Below are 19,851 nucleotides of genomic sequence, written 5' to 3'. Positions count from 1 at the left end.
GCAATAATACCTAACTTACACCCCTTGGTAATGAAACTGTTGTGTGGCTCTCCATGGGAACAGGATAGGAGCAAGTATCTACTCTGAAAGGTACTGTGAAACACTAAGTCTGCACCATGTCTTGGAAATGAGGAATTGTCTTGGAAAGTCTCAAAGCTATGTTTAGCATGATGGCCTGGTTGCTGCACTCACTGCCATCCCATTTCTGTCTTTGTCAACAAAGACAGAAATAACAGACATGAGACCATCTAGATATGTGGTGGTTTTGCCTTGGCTGTCAGGTGTCCACAACCTGCTCCATCACTGTCTGGGAAGAGCAAAGAAAATGTGATGAAGGGCTCACGGTTCGAGAGAAGAGGGAGGGCTCACCAATTACAGTCACAGGCGAAACAGACTCCACTTGGAAGTTAATTTATTGCCAATCAAAAGCCATAGCATGATAATGAGAAATAAAACACAAATCTTAATACAACTTCTCCCTCCACTCCTCCTCTTCTTCCTGGTACCAACCTCACTCTCAGTCCTTCTACCCCTTTCTTCCAAGTGGCACATGAGAATGGGGAATGGGAATTGCCACCAGTTCCTTTACATTCCTTTATCCTCATACTCTTCCCTGCTCAAGTCTGGAATCCCTTTGACAGGATGTCACAGGGGCACAACTGCCTCACCATGCTCTGCACTACAGGCTGCAGAGGACTCTCAGCTCCAGGGCCCAGACTACCTTCTGCTTCTCCTTCCCCTCTGACATTGGGGTCTGCAGGGCTGTTGCTTTCACTCTTTTCCTGACTCATGCCATGCAGTAATGTTTCCCCCTTATTAAATCAGTTATCCCAAAGGAGCTACCAGCATTGATGGACGAGTCCTTGGCCAGTGATGGGTCTGTCTTTGGGCTGGCTGGTGATGACACTATCAGCTTTGGACACCTTCTCACTGCAACCACCCTTGTACCATGCTTGTATTTCTTCATTCTGGATATATCAAGGTACTCTGCTTCTTTACTGTTAAATGCTACTACTCCCTTGCTGCGCAAATTTTCATCTCTTTAATATAGCCTCCAAAGACTCTTTAGTGAATGTGTGTATTTGAGGTATAATCCTGCATCCAATGAACTGTGTTGAAAAACATTGTGAAGACTTTAACACAGAAAGAAGTCAATCTAGTGATCATAAATGGTCTGTGATCTCCCAGGGATGGTTTCATTTGTTAAAAATTTCAAGCTATACAAATGAAACACCCTTTCTCTTTCTAGAGAACTTTATGAGGAATTAATGTACAGGACACTTAGAAAACTGCAGTTTTATAGGCTGTCAACTACATGAACAAGTAAAATTAAAGGAAGTTATTTAGTATAATAACTGCTAAATAGCTAGCATATATACTTTTAAAAAGTCATATGAATAATATAACTAAGCTATTTAAGCAAAGTTTATATGGTTGTCTATCACCATTAGCCTAGCTAGATAAGGACACACAGGAGACAGAGGTGTGGATTCAACAGAGCAGCAGGCAGGAGAGGCCACACTTAGTTTATTTTTTCTATTATATACTTCTCACATGGTGACCATGGATTGGAGGGCGGTTATTCCCACCTCTCACACATATCGGTCAAGGAGGCTGTCATTCAACCTCCCCTTCTCTTGGAGAAGGAATCCATAACAAGGGCAGTATTTACAAAACACGATCTTGTGTTTACATTTACGAGCGTGAGAAGCTGCACACTTCTACTTTAGTATGAATGCTCAGCAAACTAGGAAATCTCAGGGCAACAGTTGTCTTTTTTCTTCTGCAAAGGCATGCTTATCTAAATCTCTGGGAATTATCACAGTTCCCACAGCTCACTTAGTTACCTAAAAATTCCCAATATTTTTCTTCTACAGTCTTGTTGTCATGAGTTTGCTTTCTTGTGTGTTTTTTGGCTATCCTTCAGTGATCATTCACAGCCTATTGTTCATATTCTAAACTAAAAATTTACAGTCTGAGCTGCTAATTAGATTTCCAGATCCAGGAGGCAAGCCTTGAACTTCATATAGTAAAGGTGATATTAAAACAACAGAAAGGCAAATAAAAAGAAAACATCTGAGGCATCTTTCAGAGATGAAAATAGATTAATTAACCTATTTTCTTACAGCAAGTACAACAGAAGATCCAATATACTAATTCTACTATGAAATAACCACATATCTTTCTAAGTCAGCAGATTGGTTTCTTCAATAATGTCAACCTTTTTTAAAAAAATTGTCTCTGCAGCTTAGTCTTTCTTTGCATATATTCTGATTTATAGTCTTATAATTTTCCAGACAAATTATAGAATTTTTGTATCTTTTTTTCTTTTGGGGTACTGTTGAATCTTAATCGGACCTTAATGGGAAGGTGAGATAAAAGCTATTCTGTTTTCAACAGGATGAAGAATTAACCTTCAGCTGCAGTTATCCTCATTTAAATTTGCTTAGCTTCTACAAAGTTTTAGGCCATGTCTACCCATGCAAGGCTTTGTAGTTCAGAGATGCAAGAGTTAAATCAGTAAGTTCAGTTATGAGAAGGAGTTTAGGCATTTGGCATTGAGATTTTGCAGAAGATATTTGCCCCACTGGATAACATGTGATATCGTTGGATTTAATTGGAGCATACTGTTAAACTGATTTCATGGCAGCTAGCAACATTGCTAGTGACCATGATCAAAGACAACATGTTCACTGATTGCCACTGTCTTAGGTTGCAATGCAAGATGCAACCAAAGGTATCTATTCTATTACCAGCTGTTAAAACCAGGTAGAGCAGTGTTCTTTATCTCTTCTATTCCTCACAACTCCCAGGGGAGGGAGGGTGGGGGAGGGGAAGGAGGGGGGGCTATCTTCTGTTAATGGGCCAGCTGTTAAACCAGGTGGGGCAGAGTTCTCTCCACAACCCATTCTCCCTCCAGGGGATATCTGCTGTTAATGGGCCATTGAGTCTCACTGCATGACTGATAAAATTACATCATCCCATTGTGAGATGCTCCACCCAGGGGGAGGAGCCAAGCATTCCTACCTGGATAGAAACTGAGACTTGGAACACCAGAGGCAGACAGTTTCCACTGGATTCCTGGAGGAAGAGTGGACCCATCTACACCACCACTGGACCTTTAGAGGAAAATTACACCTTTCTCTAGGATCATTGCTTCAATGGGACCACATCTGTCACTCCAGGAGAACTGCAGCCATGATATTAATTGGACTGCTACCAACGCTCTGACCAACAGGATGTCAGGTTGTATTCTGATTATCAGTGGGTTTTGGTTTTGTACTACTGTATTTTTATGTAATTTTTCCTAGTAAAGAACTGTTATTCCTATTCCCATATCTTTGCCTGAGAGTCCCTTGATTTCAAAATTATACTAGTTCAGAGGGAAGGGGTTTACATTCTCCATTCCAAGGGAGGATCCTGTCTTCCTTAGTAGACAGCTCTCTTTCCAAACCAGGGCAGCCACAAAGAGTCAAGTACTTATTTACCTTCTTCTTCTCTGTCTTCATGTGGAAGGAAACAAGGCCAGAGTGACAGGATTTGAGTTAGCCTAAAAACAGGGATTTACTAACATTTGAGACAGCATAAGTTCCCAAGATACCTGCACAGGATGGACAGACATGACAGTGGTGCACACATTTGAAGCAAGATTGGAGCTGACTGAAATGTCCCACTGCACCAAAGGGGACATTACCCTGCCAGCGTATGCTTGGGTGACTGGTCCCCTCTTCCCTGGTTTCAGGCAGTTTTATCCATTCAAGAGTGTGGAGGTCCTTTCTTCTGTGCAATGTTCTTGGCACAGCTCTGACTTTGCATGTTTCTGCACATGTTCAGGCCTAAATCCTCATTCTGTTTTTTACTTCAGTTTTATCAGCACTATTTCATAGCTCCCGTTTCAACTTTCATTCCTTCTTAACTACTATCCCTGACTTATAGTTATCACAAGTGTTTGCCCAGTTATGCTGTACATACAAGTCATAACTCTAAGACTGTGGATTAAACTAGACTCATATCAATAACAGCTGAATTCAGGGTTTTTTTCACTACGTAAGTCACACCCACATCTGACAGAATTCTCTGTGCTGACAAATCTAAAAGCATGTATTTTATTGTTAATTAGCAAAATTAGTAATAGTGATTAAGTCTAGTAGTGATTAAGAAATAATTTTCTTGTGATTCATTAATGAAAGTGGATCATTAAATAAATTACCACCTTTTGTTATTTTTGAGACAAGAACTCTACTTTAATCATGCAGTCATGCATCATAAACAGTCATAATCACAGAGTAGCTTATCCTTCATGCCAATGCAGAAAAAAAATTATTTAGTTCAACTGTTAAAGGACAAAGCCAACCTTTTTTCAGATATCCTACATAATAACATCACATAAATATTGAAACAAGGAAGCATAATTCTGGTTTCTTTGTTCAGACACAGTTCACATTTTATTGTCCAGGTTTAGACGTGAAATGAGCATATGAAAAATTCTCTTATTATGCAGTAAGACAAAAACAAAATAGACAAAATTTTGGTGCAGCATCCGATTTGATTCAAAATCAGGAATTTAATTTAGTTGAGATCTCTTCTGGGAATCCTGAGGACAAACTCTCCAAAATTTATGCCCTTTATTCCTTCTCACCTGTTTTCTTTCACAGTCCTCTAAGGAAATCTGTCTAGAATTGGAGAGCTGCAGTCATCAAACAAGCCTTGTCTATTTGCTGTAGCTATAGCTTAGAGGTCTGAGTACACCATATCTGTATTGGAAATGAGCCTCAATCTTCCACACTGAATAACAAAAACTTCTGATTGAGCCCTTAAATTCATTAAAATCATGTTGATGTTAGAAGAGAAGTTAAGATTTTTTTTTTTAATTTAAGGAGTTGTAATTCAAATGTAATGATTTAACAACAAAGAATCTACCAAAATATCTCCTCCTGGGCAACCTAGGACTCTCAAATTTCCCCAAATCTGAGTACATGATAATGTAACTTTCACAGTTTATCTCATGAGAGAATATGGAAAATGTGTACCACTAAGACAGGCAATGGTTTCAAGTGGATTTTTTTCTATGAACAGTGTCTTGATTGTGCAGACAGAAATCTATCAATAAAAATTAGAAGCAGAAGGCAAAGACAAAACAAAAGGAAAGACATTTAAACTGCTTAAATTAGAGGTTAGTTTCTTTGTCAATCATATCCAACTTAGTATGCTTTTCATTATCTAGGCAATAAAAGATTTAGAATGAGGGAGGGGTTGTCCTGAATTGGAACAATCTGAATCCATGATGTTCAGGATTGTGACTATTTTATGATAACCACACATCCTAGAATAATGTTTTTTGCCATTGTAATGAAATAAGGAATCTTTATAGCTTAGCCAAGCATGTATTTTCCTTGTTTGTAAAATTTAAACTGGCAGTTCAGAATGTTTAACAGCAGTTTCAGCTGAGACTTGAGGTTCATGTAGAATAAACTGCCCACTCACTCTGGAAATGAAGCAATCAATACCAACTATGCTTTGATATAAGGCATATATTTGATAGATAGAGTTTTTATTTTTATATATATATATATATATATATATATATATATATATATATATATATATATATATATATATATATATATATATGATATGTAAGTTTTTTAGTTTGCTGTAATGAACCCCACACTGAAAATTGTATGCAGACCTGCAAACTCAAAATTATACTAGTTCACTATGCTTTTTGATATGTATGCATGCAGGGGTATATTTTCTTGACAGGTCAGCAGACCTGTAGGAATGCTGGACTCATTCCTCCGTTTCTGTTACTTCAAATCCAAAGAAGTAATAGTAGTATAAAATTACACTGCAAGAATTCAAATATTGTTCTATAAACCTCTAAAGTTCCCCAATCATACGAATGAAAACTGAATCTCAGCTCTGAAAGTTAAAATAACTTGTCTGCTTTAAGACCAAACATTTTCTGAAGCTGGCATTTTGCTAAACCAATGTAATTAAAAAGCTCAACTTTTGAGCTCTAAAAAATCTTACTGTCTGTAATTGTGGTAGGGCATGTTTAGGAGCCCTAAATTATTAGTTATGATAAATCCTTTCTAATGGTATGAAAAAGTCATTATTTTTAGGGGATACATAAATATAATTACAAGGAGATCAAGTAGCAAGGAATATGAGATCCAAGAGTTAGAGATATTGAGAAAACATAAATAATTCAAGGTTTAAAATCTTGATTTAATATTTTTCCATGAGAAAGAGGTTTCACTAAATTTCTTAGCAACTTATCCCTTAAATCTCCACCATTTTCTGAGAGACTGTGGTTTAGCCACAAAAACATGTTTCCAAGAGTCAAGGCAAAAAAGAAAAAAGATACGATTTTTTTTTTCTTTTTGTTCCTAATCTCAGACTTGCCTAATTTGACTAATTTGGCTAATTGTCCAAGGAAGTGCAAAGACTTGCTGCATCCACCTTAGCAAATTTTTATTTCAGGCCTGGCATACCTTAAATGTAACAGTAGAATTTAAAAAAGTGCAACTTTCCTGTAAGTGAAGCAGAATTTTAAACTAGTACAACTGATATCTGAATCTGAACCTTATCCAATTCCCTTAATCAGGTAATTCTCAAGGCCCTTGATGGATACTTCCTGGGAGATGCAGAAGATTAGAAATGTTTTTAAAAAATAGTGCTAATTAGGGTTGTCTCCTCATCAAAAGCTTCTTATTTGAGTAAGATTTAATTGTCTTACATTTCATTTCTGAAGTAGAATGTTGTTATTTTTCATTTGTATATATGCTTTAGTTCAACTGGTTTGAAAACTCAGCCAAGGGATGCAAAAACCAAACATAATGAAAAAATTATGAGGAATTTTCATAATTTATGAATTTTCATAACTTAGGAAAACTCTGATGTGTAAACAGCAAAAGAGAAAAAGTTTCAGAAATGTGTTTAATATCAACGATCAGGCTAGTAGGACAAATTTTTCTTCCCACATTACTGCTAAAAAGCCACTGGTACTTAATAATCAGCAATTGAATTTCACATTCCTTCTATAATACTTTAAGTTACTGTCAAGGCCATGGAAGAACCATAAGTAAATGCACTTAATATTTTGGGCAACAAGATGTAAATATGCATGGAAATCCTTTACTTCATAATCAGTGGACAGATAATAAATCATTGAAAACTTTAGTGTTTTGAAAAGCTTTTTTTATTTTTTGGAATAACAGAAACTGTTTTAAAATTAAAGAACATTAGGACATTTAATCTATTTGTCAAACCTTTCGTCCCACTAATTGGCAGCATGGATCATCAATCCAGTATTTATTAGTGTTTGTATATAGGTTATACCAGCTGGTTTAGACACCCTCATATTTTTGTGTATGCCCCCTGCTTCTGATATTTGGGATGATATATATTCTCATAAACAATGCAAATAGTGGTTAGAACTCAAGGAACCTCCAATGTTCTGCAAAAGGGTGCAGACTCCTGTGAAATGCTGAGGATGCACATGAAATTCCATGGAAATTAGCTTGCAAATAAATTAAATTGAAAAAAACACAAACGTTTCTTGGTCTGATTCAGAGAGAGAGTAACTGACCAAGGAAGTACAAGAGTTCAAAGATTAATATGTTAATGTTCACCAGAAGTGTAACGGGGAAAGAATTTGAAGGAAGTGTAACAGGAAGGAATTTGAGCAAACTCACAGCAATAGCACCTAAAGCCACAGTAATCATGGAGAAAGTCCACCAAGTCGAGTTACTTATTATGTGTGAACAGCATTACCACAAGCAAAGAAATTTGTGTTGAAAGAGATGCCCAGACTTTCTTTTTATTTTAGCAATATTGCATAGTATGAATGAAAACTTTCTGCAGAAGCATAGTGAAATATTTTACATTTTTTCCATGTAATAACTCAGGTATCATGTGACATACTCATTAAAAAAAAAAAGGTGCCAGAGATATTTTCTATTTAATCATAAGATAAAAATGAAATAATCTAGCTGCTGTTATATTATTGTTGTGTGCAAATATAATCTGTAGCTGGTAAGCCATACAATCATTATTGTAAACATGAAAGCAAATACACTGGAAGGAACAAGTAAAATACATTATTTTGAATTTACTTTCTATCCCAGATCAACTTATAACTACTTACAGAAATAAAAACTTTTCAGCCATGTGGTAGTCCCCATCTTGCTGTTTTTCAAGATTTTCCTTCGTGTGTTTTCTTTGCCTTTTTTATTTTTTTTTTTTTTTGCCTTCTATTAAGTAACTAAGAATTAGAGAAGAAGCCTATGGAAAGCTCATAATGGCAAATAATGCTTAAAGGGGATATTGCTTTCTGTGTTTAAGAAATCAGATTGTCCATTTGAAGGTGAAATTACCTGAGATTCATGAAAAAATTAAGCAGCTAGCAAGTGGACTGTAGAAGCTGAAAGCATTAATTATTATGAAGACAAACTCATTTATAAATGTGAACCACTTCACCTTAGATACACTAAAGCAATAACTGTAACTTCTTCTTTAATATAAGTGATATTCTCATCCAAAGTGATTTTTAATCAATTAAATTTTGTTGAGCCAAATATTTTGGGCTACATTTTATTTTATACTGCAGAGAAAAAGAAACATGCTATTAAATATGTCCTATAGCTTGAAGAAAACTCCTGTTTATGAAGCTTCAAGTAAGTTAATTATCATGCATGTTTGGATACAGTTTTTGTCTTTTATTTCTTGAAACTCCAATTCTCTATTAATTAAAAATAGTTTTTAAGAAAGTACTGCTAACGTAAAAGGAAAAAAATGTTGACAGGTTTTCTTATGAGTTACTGTATCCTCTGCAATAAAATGTACTGTGAGCCTGCTCCAGTTTATAAGAGAATAATTCAGTAGCATTTTATAATGGTTTGGACTGTGTCTAGCAGCTTTTTTCAATGAGCTTTCAATAAATAATAAAATAAACTGTAATGCATTGGTTTGTGGCAATATTTCACTAAGTGTATGTTGTGGCAAGTGAACTTACAGCAATGTATTGAAACAGGAAAAGGGTGAATTTTACAGGGTTTGCTTTATTAGTAACAATTTTCATCTAGGTTCACTGGCCACATGGGAATCCATCTGCTGAAATTAGTCTTTGAAGGGTAAAGCTACAGCCCAGCCTGTCTAGCTGTATTAAGGTAACAGACTACAAAAAGGGCTGGAGCAAGAAATTTCCACTTCAGGGCTGGTGAACAGTAAAAGAATGTGTCTGCTGTTGGCAGTATCAATCCTTCATCTCTTGACATGTCATATAAAGTCTGTACAGCAAAATGAATGTGTCAGTGTAGCACAGCACTGCTGGTTTAGCACAGTGAAGTACTGTGAAGCACTGTGATGAGATTCTGTGAGTACTGGTATTCAGAAAACTAATTCCTCCAGGATACCTGGCTCCATATTCAACTTGCAGGTGCATAGTGACACCTTGCTGATTCTTCTTCAATTTAGCTGGTGTTCCTGCTAGCTAGAGAAAGCCACCACAAATGTCCTGCCTGCACCTTTCTATTGCTAGCAAGGAAGTTCCTTGAAAATTTGTCCCAGGACCCTAAAGGGGCTTGGCTTTGCTAAAGATTTACTTAATCCTAGTTGCAGTTTCCTCTGAGGCCTCGGAAGTAGCAATGCCTTAAATTTTTGCCTTAGAAAGTCAATTGTGTATAACTTAAAATGCATTAAGATTTTAAGTGCTAATGAATCCTGTTATTTGCACTTGTTTTGTTAAAATGGAGAGAAGGGGTCTCACTGCTTCAATGTCATCAATACAAGTAATAGAGTCCCTGAAAATGTTACAAATCTTTCTTTAGTGACACTACAGTTATTATCGACTTCAAAATGATCCTAATTCTACAGGAAGTACTTGTGAGATTGAGATTGAGATTGAGATTGAGATTGAGATTGTTTGAGACTGAGATTATTTGCAGATCTCCTAGTGTGTCAACAGTATCTCTGCAGAGCTGCAGTACAATACAAAGGAAAGAGAAATATTTTTGAGATAAGCAAAACCAAGAGTTAAAACAAACAAACAAAAATGGTAACTAAGAAAACAAAATATAAAAAAGAACTTATGTTCATAAAATGAATGCACTGTATTTTAAGATCTGCACATCCTAGCAGAGATAGAAAATTCAGAGAGAAACTGTGGGCCAAAATCACCATCAGTGAAGCTGTGATGAATTCTTTCCAGGTTTTACAATTGCACTCCATAAAGAACCCTAAAGCAAGAAGAATTAAATATATAAGTATATATATATGGAAGAATTCATCCACTCCCACATGAATTCATCCTTATTAATCCACTGAAACTCATAAAACATAAACCACATCAATCCCCCTCAGCACATAACTAGTTATTAAATGCAAACCCCAATATACCATAAAGCTCAAAAGAAAATAGGAAAATGACACTAGCAATGTACTGTGAATGTGAATGTTATATGGAGGACAAGTTTATAAAACAGCAAGACTTGCAGATCTAAAATTAACACACTTCAAACTCCTGTGGAGATCGTACTGGACTTCAGAAAAGGGATACTAATTATGTTTAAGAGATTCTTATGAATCTTAGAGACATAAATAAGTAGCAATGTGTTCCTGCAGTGCACTTAGAGGTCTTGATTTTGGTGACACTGCAGTTTAAATTCAATGGAAAATGTCAGCTTTCCTTTCTCTTTGTGCTTTGCCACTTTGCGAGAAGCTCTTGATTTCCTGTTGAGCAGATGACTCCTTGGGGACATATTCCCTAGAACAAGAAAACTATTCCTGGAATAGTCAGCTCCTCTGCAACAACTTCATTTATTGTGAAAATAACAAGATTAATATGCTTGTTTATAGAGATTTTTAATCCTTATTTGGCAGATACTGCTGCTCCCTTGTAGTGATGAATGAGAAGAAACACTTTGTACCATAATACAAATCATAGCATTTAATTTATAACACACATGATATTACAGCTCACATTCATTTGAAAACTTAAATGGCTACTCAAAAAAACCAAAAAAACCCCAAAACAACAACAACAAAAAACCAAAAAACAAAACCACCCCCCCAAAAAAACCCCAAACAAACAAACAAACAAACAAACAAACAAACAAACAAACACAAACAAAACAAAACAAAAAAAACCACCAAAAAACACACCCATCCACAAACATCCTGACAGATGCTCTTGCAGATGCTCATGCACAAAATCTACAACTTCACTTATAACTTTGAATGGTCTTTTTTCACAGTGGCAACAAGCCCCACTCTAACCTAGGGGATGCTCAGACAATATGAGCATGAGAACTGAGATGTCCTCAAATGTTCTTTGGCTGTTCTAGTGCAATTTCTGTTGCTGTGGGTGAATTGTCTTCTCTAAACTGTGTGACCAGTTTCATAAAAGTGTACTTAATTTTCATGGCTGTGTGGGGTGTTCCTTGTAAGTTCCACAAAAATGACAATTCCCACACTCAAACTTGTTTTGAATTCAGAGAAGCAGTGAGTTTCGTAAGTATTACAGTTGCGGCAGATAACAATTTATTTACTGGAGTTCAGTTATGTAGCTGTTAGAGTGTGCACTGTTTCCCTGGCCTTATAATGAAGGTCAGCAGGGTAACAAACCCACATATAAATTTTAGCTGCAGTCAGTTCGTGCACTGCCATGCTCCAGCTTCCGCCATTATTTTTCCGAACTGTATGAGTGAACTATGTGGAGCAACACCCAAACACCCTAAATACTAGGTGGTCTGAAGAGCTAACCAGAGTGGAACATTTTATTCTTGTGTTTGCAGACAGGCAAACAGCAAGAGCATGAGGCCTTGCCACATCTGCTTCTTCACAATATGACTCGTTCACGGGTGTTGGAACAAGAACAGTTTCTCTCTTGCTGCACACAGAGCTTCCCCCTGTACTGCACGCTGGAGTTCACTTGCACACTCACACGCTGCTTCCTCTCTCATAGGTGCTTCGTCTAGCCTCTAACTAGTCCCTCAGTTGCTGAGCAGCTGTTGTTTACTTTCTGTACTGAAAATTGTACCTCCCGTGCATTTTTGCTAAGGCAAATCAGTACTTCAGCTTTAGGTAATTATCAGCTGAGAAATTCTTTTTCAGACACTTAAATGAATTATATCACTATTAGAAGTAATATAATTCATTTAGTTTGCATTGGATCCAAATTACTCAGATATGGAAAGAAACATTGTTTACAGGACTTTTCATCTCAAAAACAAATGCTCTTAGTTGACCTGACATCTTGGGAGTTATTAGCAAAAGTTAAAGCCAGGGTTATTTTAATCCACTCACTCACTTACTTAAACCATTCATATCCCCACTTGTAACATTATTATTGTAGGAGAAGGCTGATTACAAAGTCAATGTGAGCATCCCTTGAAAATTTCACATTCCTTTCATTAAATTCACTTGCATTAAATTTAGGGTAGTCTCCCTGAACTGACTACACAGTGGTTGATTTTAAGAGTGGCACTTCATTTTCTTATTTTTAGAAATGCTACAAGACAAAAAGAAATGTTTATTTCAACCAAAACTGATTATTTCCTTCAGTAAAAAATTCTCAACAAATTAAATTTGCCTAATCTAAAGCTATTTTGTTTCTTCAGCCAACTGGAAAATCAATGTTTCAAGCAAAATATCTTTAATTTAGCTGAAAGGAGCTGAATAGCACCCACTCAACAAAAGTATAAATGATATCTTTCTAGCTCCCTAAATTTTTGCCAATGTACTGGCATTGATTGTTGAAAGTAAAAGTCAGCTTCTTTGATTACCCTATTGTGTTATTTAATATTGTGTTAAATATTATCCTGCACATTTTGTCACATTTTTTCTAATATTTCTAATAAAGTAAAATGATATGTGAGGAAAATGTGAGCAGAATCATCCAGTGTATTCACCATCATATAAGAAGCATCTGGTGCAGATAATTTTTAGAGTAGACTTCAAATTAATCCCTAATAATGTATTGATAGAATGATATTGTCTGTTTACAAAGTCAGTCTAACTAAGATGGTCTGTCAAGAGGCCAACTGGAAAACTTAAAAGGAAGGAATAACCAAAACAATGACAGAATATAGAGAAAAATATACATCCATACACACCTCCCCACACACCCCTTCCAAATCCACAGCCAGTGGACCAGTAACAGGGAGGGACATGGAACACGGCTCTTTGCCAACTCCATGTGATGTCACCTTAAAATTCTAACTTTACCTTAAAATTCCCAGAAACTATAACTGAACTCATAATGAGCTGGCAAGGGTAAGTGATCACTTGATACCAGTACAGTCTGTTTGTTTCTGATTTGCAACACCTCTCTGAGCTGCTCCTGAGGAGAAGCAATTAAGGGTCACTACTTTCTCAAGCCAGTGCCTACATTCAACTAGAAAAACTCACTTTTCTAGAGAACAGAATTTTACTGGTCTTTGCACAGCTTCATTCTCCTTTCAATTAGTATATGTTTATTAAATGATCAAAATAGAGTTCAAAAATAGTGCTTCTTTATGATCAAGGTATTTTGATCTTGCTTTATGGTCAATAAAATTAAAATCTAGGAGGATCCACCCCCAGATAGGAGATTACAATCCAAATGAATTTTTAGGCTTCTTTCACAAAGGTTAAAATTCACCTTCAGATTATACATGCTGATTCACAGTGGCAGGAATGGTTACTTTACTGAATCAAGCTTATCCTTATGGAGACAAAGTCATCCATTTTGTATATGTGCAAGGAAGAGAACTTTAATATGTAGTGAGGTGTTGTAGCAATCATAACCAAGGACATCTCACTCAGTACAGAATCATTTGCATCTGGTAACAAAACAAGGACAAATAATGAAGCCCTAAATCCTTCGGCAAAGACATGTATTTTCTTTGTTTAAGGATAAACGGACTGAGTCCTCATTCACAAGCTCACCATTGAGCCCAAAATCATGAAATGGAAGAAACCCTGCAGACAGACAAAATGCATATGGTCTGTTGACTTTTTACATCTTTCACCTCACACTCTTGCAAAGAACATGCATATTCTTTTTTTTTTTTAATTAGAACGACTTCATCCATGCTTAAAGACTGGGTCTGACAAACTGTGCTTTGTTACAAGAAGAAACACTGATAGTAGAAAAAGGGCATCAGGGGTTCGTTTCCCTTTGTGTACAACTCCTTGCAAGGACAGAACACAAGAGCAGTCTCGGAGCACTGCCAAGGGAGGATTGGCAGTTACAACCTTGGCAGCTGCCTTTCGAGGAACCATGGAACCACTCATAACTCATAACAACTAACAGAAAAATGGGTGGCCAACCTGGCACCTTGCGTAAAGGGGACACAAGACCTTTCATCCTTCTTTCTTCATTTGCCACAAACCTCTGCTCACATCTGTGATGACCTGTAGGTTCTGGATGCACAGTAAGTTTCCTTCCTTGCACATGAGAATGCGAAGTGGTTTTACAGCAGGTGAAACTAATGTGGCCAAGCATCATGGCCTTATGGGATTTGAGCTGTTCAGCAAAGACTGGCTGCTGCAGCAAGAGGCAGACACAGGAGTTTTAATGTGCAATTCTGAAGATGTTTTTTAGGGATGCGCTTCAGCAAGTGTCTACACCATCCTGCCATACGACTAAAGAATTTCTAGATATGGCATGGCATATAGTACACAATCAGGGTTAGGTTCTTATTATTCTCTCCATGACCAAGCAGTTTCTAAGATGTTACATAAATTCCAATGCAAACATTTGTCAAAGTAGTCTACCAGAAATTTCAGCATTTATACCTCCATAGAGTAGTCAAACTCCTTAAGTCACCCCAAATATTATTTAGGATGATTTGTAAGTTTATGCCATTTGAAAAATCTGAAGTGGTTTAGGCAATTATGGCACCAGAGGACTTAATGTGCCTTAAAACCATACACTACTCTGAGAATTTTAGGCAATTTAAGCACTTACACCATTATAAAGCAGTTTAAGTGCTTAGACTATGTTGAGTGTTTAAGATGATGTGTAAGTTCACACTCATCTAGGATGATTTGAATACTAAATCCGTTGTCAGAATACTGTTTGAGCATAATTCATAAATTATTTAGACTTTTTAAAAGTGAAATTTTACCTTATAACTAGACAAATCTTCACAGAAATTATAATTTTACATTATTGTTATTGTGGATTTAATGTTTAGATTTTTCAATCCAAGATTAGCACATTACCACTGCTGATCAGCACTGTTCTCTAAAAATACAACACAGGCCTTAGTTTTTAAACACAGCAAGATTTCTGAAATCAGAAACCTAGGTGGTAGTGAATTTATAAATTGATAATAATAAAGTTTCCAGCATTGGTTATAAAAAGTGCCAGATAAAACCTCGTAGCTACTTTTGCATACATTAAAATTACAACATTTATAATTTTCTAAAATATATTTATCTCTGGTTCAAATGGAAATATTAAATTTTAGGCACACAAAAATAGGTATTTTTTTAAATGGAAACAATGCATGCTTCAGAAATCATTCATGCCCAGTAATCTGAGTCAGCATGACATGCCATTACATACCAGTCTGTCTCTGTCTCTGCTGCTATCAAAGTAATGAACCTTCATGCAAAAAAAAAAAAAAAAAAAAAAAAAAAAAAAAAAAAAAAAAAAAAGTTATTAACATAGGCTAACCTTATTTCCAGGTGGTACAGATACAAAAATAATTGCTATAATTAATGCTTTTGTCTGTATATAGCTTCTGGATATTCAACATGATTTCATTGCCTTCTACATCAAATGTGTAAGGAACCCTGTAAAATTTGAACTGTTTTCTACTCAGGTCTTACTAGGCCAGGAAATTACTTCAAATAAAAGCATAAAATCTCATCTGTTTGCTCACCTTATTGGCCACATCCTAATGGAATACAAAAGATGGCCTTGATGAAGAGAGCAGGTCTTTCTCTCAGTTGCGTTACTGACTCTGTGGAGTAGGATTGGTAAATATTAAAATAATACAGCAAGCTTGTAGTATTTATGTACTTAACTGAAATTTACTGGTACTGGGGGATTACTTCGCTATAATGTGCAAACATGAAATATTTCAGTCTCTTATCTTACTTCTTTCCAAACTTCCTAAATTAGGCATTTTCTTTCTTCTTTGTATCCACAGTTTGTTTTGTTTGCTAGCATCTAAATAAAATTCTGACTAATATGATGATACTTGTTCAGGCACTAGTCTTTGAGGACTACTGCCTAAAAAAAATCCCCTTTGATCTAATAAGCAAGCTAGGAAGCCAACTGGGAAAAGTTACCTTCACTGAAGCTCCCATCAGAAAGAGGAATCTGATGCTGTCTCCTCACTCATTCACTGATCTCACCAGCTCCCACAAATTCTCAGATTCTTATAACACTATGGTAAATACATACCACGCAACATTGCCTTATTATAATTTATTTTTTAAATATGCTTATGAAACAAAATCACTCTAGCAAAGAACAGAATATTTACAGTTCTCAGGACTAGACAATAACTGTGTACATTTTTGTCATTCAGGATCATGAGAAAGATTTGAAGTCTTACTAGCAAAAATACATCCCTGCACACACAGAAAGATCTGACCAGATTAAAAATCCTGTCCCTAGTACAATAAAATGGGATGTACTCTAAGCAGACCTAATTGGTATGGATGTGGGAGAGGAGTATCAGTGTACTACTCCATAATTAGTTGTGTAGATCTGTTCAGTCCCCTTTAAAGGAGCAGCTCAGTGAATAGCTTGAGGAAGTTAAATCTTAAAAGACATTCAGATGGGATTCAGCATTATTCTTTAATTATTTTAAAGACTATAGTGTAGGGGAAAGAAAAGCAATGCTGAACTAATCAGTCTCTTATTCTAGTCTCCTGAGGAGACATCATTTGTGAGTTTCCCAAAAAGGATGACATAGCTGTCATGGGTTCATGATTCCCACAATGCATTTCTTTTTCTCTTCATTAATCTGTCAGTAATTCAATCTGTGAAGGTTGTGTCATAATCATATCTTACATTTCTCCCCATTAGTGTGGAACAAATTAATTTTTTTTCATTTCAGAAAGACTTATCTCTTATTTCTGTTGATAACAAGTCCGTAAGGTAGAGATCTCAGTCCTTCCAGTCTCCGCCCCTAACTTAAAACACCTTCTTGAAAACATAGAAAAAAAAATTATATAGAAAATACCAGGAGAACTATAATATCCTTCTTCACACATATTAGAAGGATTCTAATTCTTGATTTTAGGAAAATAGTCTATTTTTTTCATGACACTCTTCCTTTCATAGCTGTACTTAAACTTTCTTTCTGAAAAAACAAAACAAAACAAAACAAGTTATTCATACTGAAAATTAAATCCTGAAAATGTAAATGATCTCAACTAACGAAAAATAAGATCTTTCACTTGGTACAACTAATATTGTTAGAGCTACAATTAAGCCACGTGAGACATGACTCAAAATATTAATACCAGACAGTTTACATCACGGAAATCTTTTCATATTTATTGGCAGTCGTCAAAATTTTTACCATCTGACAACTGCTTCCTATTTGAATATAATGGTATTGGTGGTCTCAGTTCTCATTTCAGGAGGCCCAGATCCACTTCACAAAGCATAAACTACATTTGACACTAGATGATGAAAGAGTCAACCTTAACTCTTTAAAAAGCCTAAATATATTCTCACCCCTAAAAATACCAAATCTAGGATGTGTTGTTCATTGTCAGGATGCAGAATCACCCACTATACTAAGTTTTGCTGGTGTAAAGTCTTGTAATCTCTGTGGCCACTACTCTAAAAATGAAATACTACTTAAAATGTGGCAGTGAATTCATCTTAGAGTAATAATATTTATGCCATCTATAGAGTAATGATGCTAAGATATTAAATACATTCTTCATACACTCACTTAGACTAGATTCCATTAATATATTTTTGATTTGTGATCTTCAAACTCATTTTGTAATTACAAGGAGTGAATCTGGCCATCCCAGATATATTACCCCAATACCAGAATACTTGGGATGTTAATAATGGCAGAAATTTTAAATGTACCTCAATCTATAGTTCACTTCCTGATTTGTTTGGTCACCTAGAACTGTCTTAAGTAATCCTGGGGTGTCTGTGTTATGTTTACATTACTTCAGTGAAATTGAAGGAGATCCGTATGTTGAAGCAGCTGGTGCCTGCCCCAACAACTACATTATTTACAGCTCAGGGCCTTTTCTTCAGACACATTTAGTCTGGTCTCCAGGTACAGCACACCATGTAAGTGTAGCAATATTATCCAAAAAACCAGTCAAACCCTCAAATATCAGTGAAACACTGGAACACATCTGGTGCACACCTGGAACAACGTTTGCAGTTTCAGGAGTTTCTTTAAGAAATTACTTCAGGCACACCAAAGTAAATTGAAACAACTCTCAGTAACTGGAAACGATTGAGAGATTCACTTCAAAATGCACTACTGCTCCAAATAAAATGCTAACTCTGACGGAACTAACATTGATTTCTTTCATGTTCCCAAAGTGGATACTGATAGATTTAAGTGATGCAATGAATGGATTTAGAAAACCAGCAAAACCAAAATATAGCCTCATGTGTTCTGAAGTTGTTGCACAAAATGTAGTTTTTACCTTCTTCTTTAAGAAGTTAGTCATCAAAAGAGAAATTCCACACATCTGTTCACTATTAGCTTGTGTAGCTGGTTTATCCCCAAACACTTCCTCACAGGGTATACAACCAATCATTAACGTTTTACTTTCCTTTTGAACAGGACTTAGATGTGCTAAAGAGCTGGTTTTTCTATTACTCTAAAATCTCTGTAACAGTGCCCCCTGGGTAAATGTCTCCTTTTCCTGTGTTACTTTTGTTTTCAGTGTGCAAATCTACAGAGGAAGCTGTACCTTCAGCATAGTTTAAAAAAGTCATACACAAAAAAGTTTGCTTTTTATTTGGCATTGCAGACAGCTGAAGGTTCAATTCTGAAACTGAAATCTTCGAGCTGTAATTCACTGTTAGTAGGTCATGCTCTCCAGAAGGGATTTCTTCTGAGAGGTGATTAAGCAAATGAAATATTCTTATTAAACGTATTTTCAGAACCTGATATGATTGAATCTTCTTAAAGCTAGTATGATAAGAAGAATATAATTTTTTATCCTCATTTATTAATTTGCATTTTTTAATTTTAATTTCAAAATATAGTTGTCTTCCACAGGAGAATACTAGCAAAGTCTTATATCCACTGTGTACCATCATCAATAGATATTTTTTTAAAAAACAGTATTTCATTGCTATCACTGCAATTTCACAGTAGTCTGTTTCTGACCAGAAATTTTGGATAGGTAGCTGTGCTGCATCATATGTTGCATTACTGTGACATATCTATTTATACAAGGGATAAGGGAATACATATCTCTTCTACCTCTTGACACATTTGTAGCTGATGGTTGATGTTTTACTGAAGATGGAAATACTGGTACATTAATTAGATGCACAAAGGAAAAACTGGATATCTCCACATCCACAGTCACAATACATAAGCATATGTAGTACAGGAAGCCATCAGCATGAACAGATGAAAAAAAAAGACGATAAACAAGAATTTTTTATGTAACATATTTGTTAGGAACCATAGATGACTAATGATAACATCAGCATTAGAAGACAGTTCCAGAACTTCATATGCCACATCTGGACCTCCGACATAGAAGGGTAACAGGGCTCTCCCTGGGAAAAAGGAGAACTGCATCGCGATCACTGACGAATCCTGCTTTCCTACCTTATTATCTCAGAGAGGCACTTGGAGTTACTTTGCCTCCTTCCTTGCCCTTCCTGTTTTGCAG

At 35.9% G+C, this 19,851-nt stretch overlaps 1 long non-coding RNA gene across 1 annotated transcript; it reads right to left on the bottom strand.

The window, feature by feature from the left end:
* Nucleotides 1–9,199: 9,199 nt before the first annotated feature.
* On the bottom strand, nt 9,200–17,636 carry LOC134564148 (uncharacterized). Its single transcript, XR_010083482.1, has 3 exons — nt 15,879–17,636; nt 15,560–15,598; nt 9,200–10,241 (listed from the first exon to the last, which is right to left on the bottom strand). It is a non-coding gene; the product is annotated as an uncharacterized LOC134564148 (long non-coding RNA).
* Nucleotides 17,637–19,851: the final 2,215 nt, after the last annotated feature.

This window comes from Prinia subflava, chromosome Z, assembly GCF_021018805.1.
Source record: "Prinia subflava isolate CZ2003 ecotype Zambia chromosome Z, Cam_Psub_1.2, whole genome shotgun sequence".
Lineage (NCBI taxonomy): Eukaryota > Metazoa > Chordata > Aves > Passeriformes > Cisticolidae > Prinia > Prinia subflava.
The sequence above is the reverse complement of the archived record's forward strand: the minus strand, read 5'-3'. Positions and strand labels throughout refer to the sequence as shown.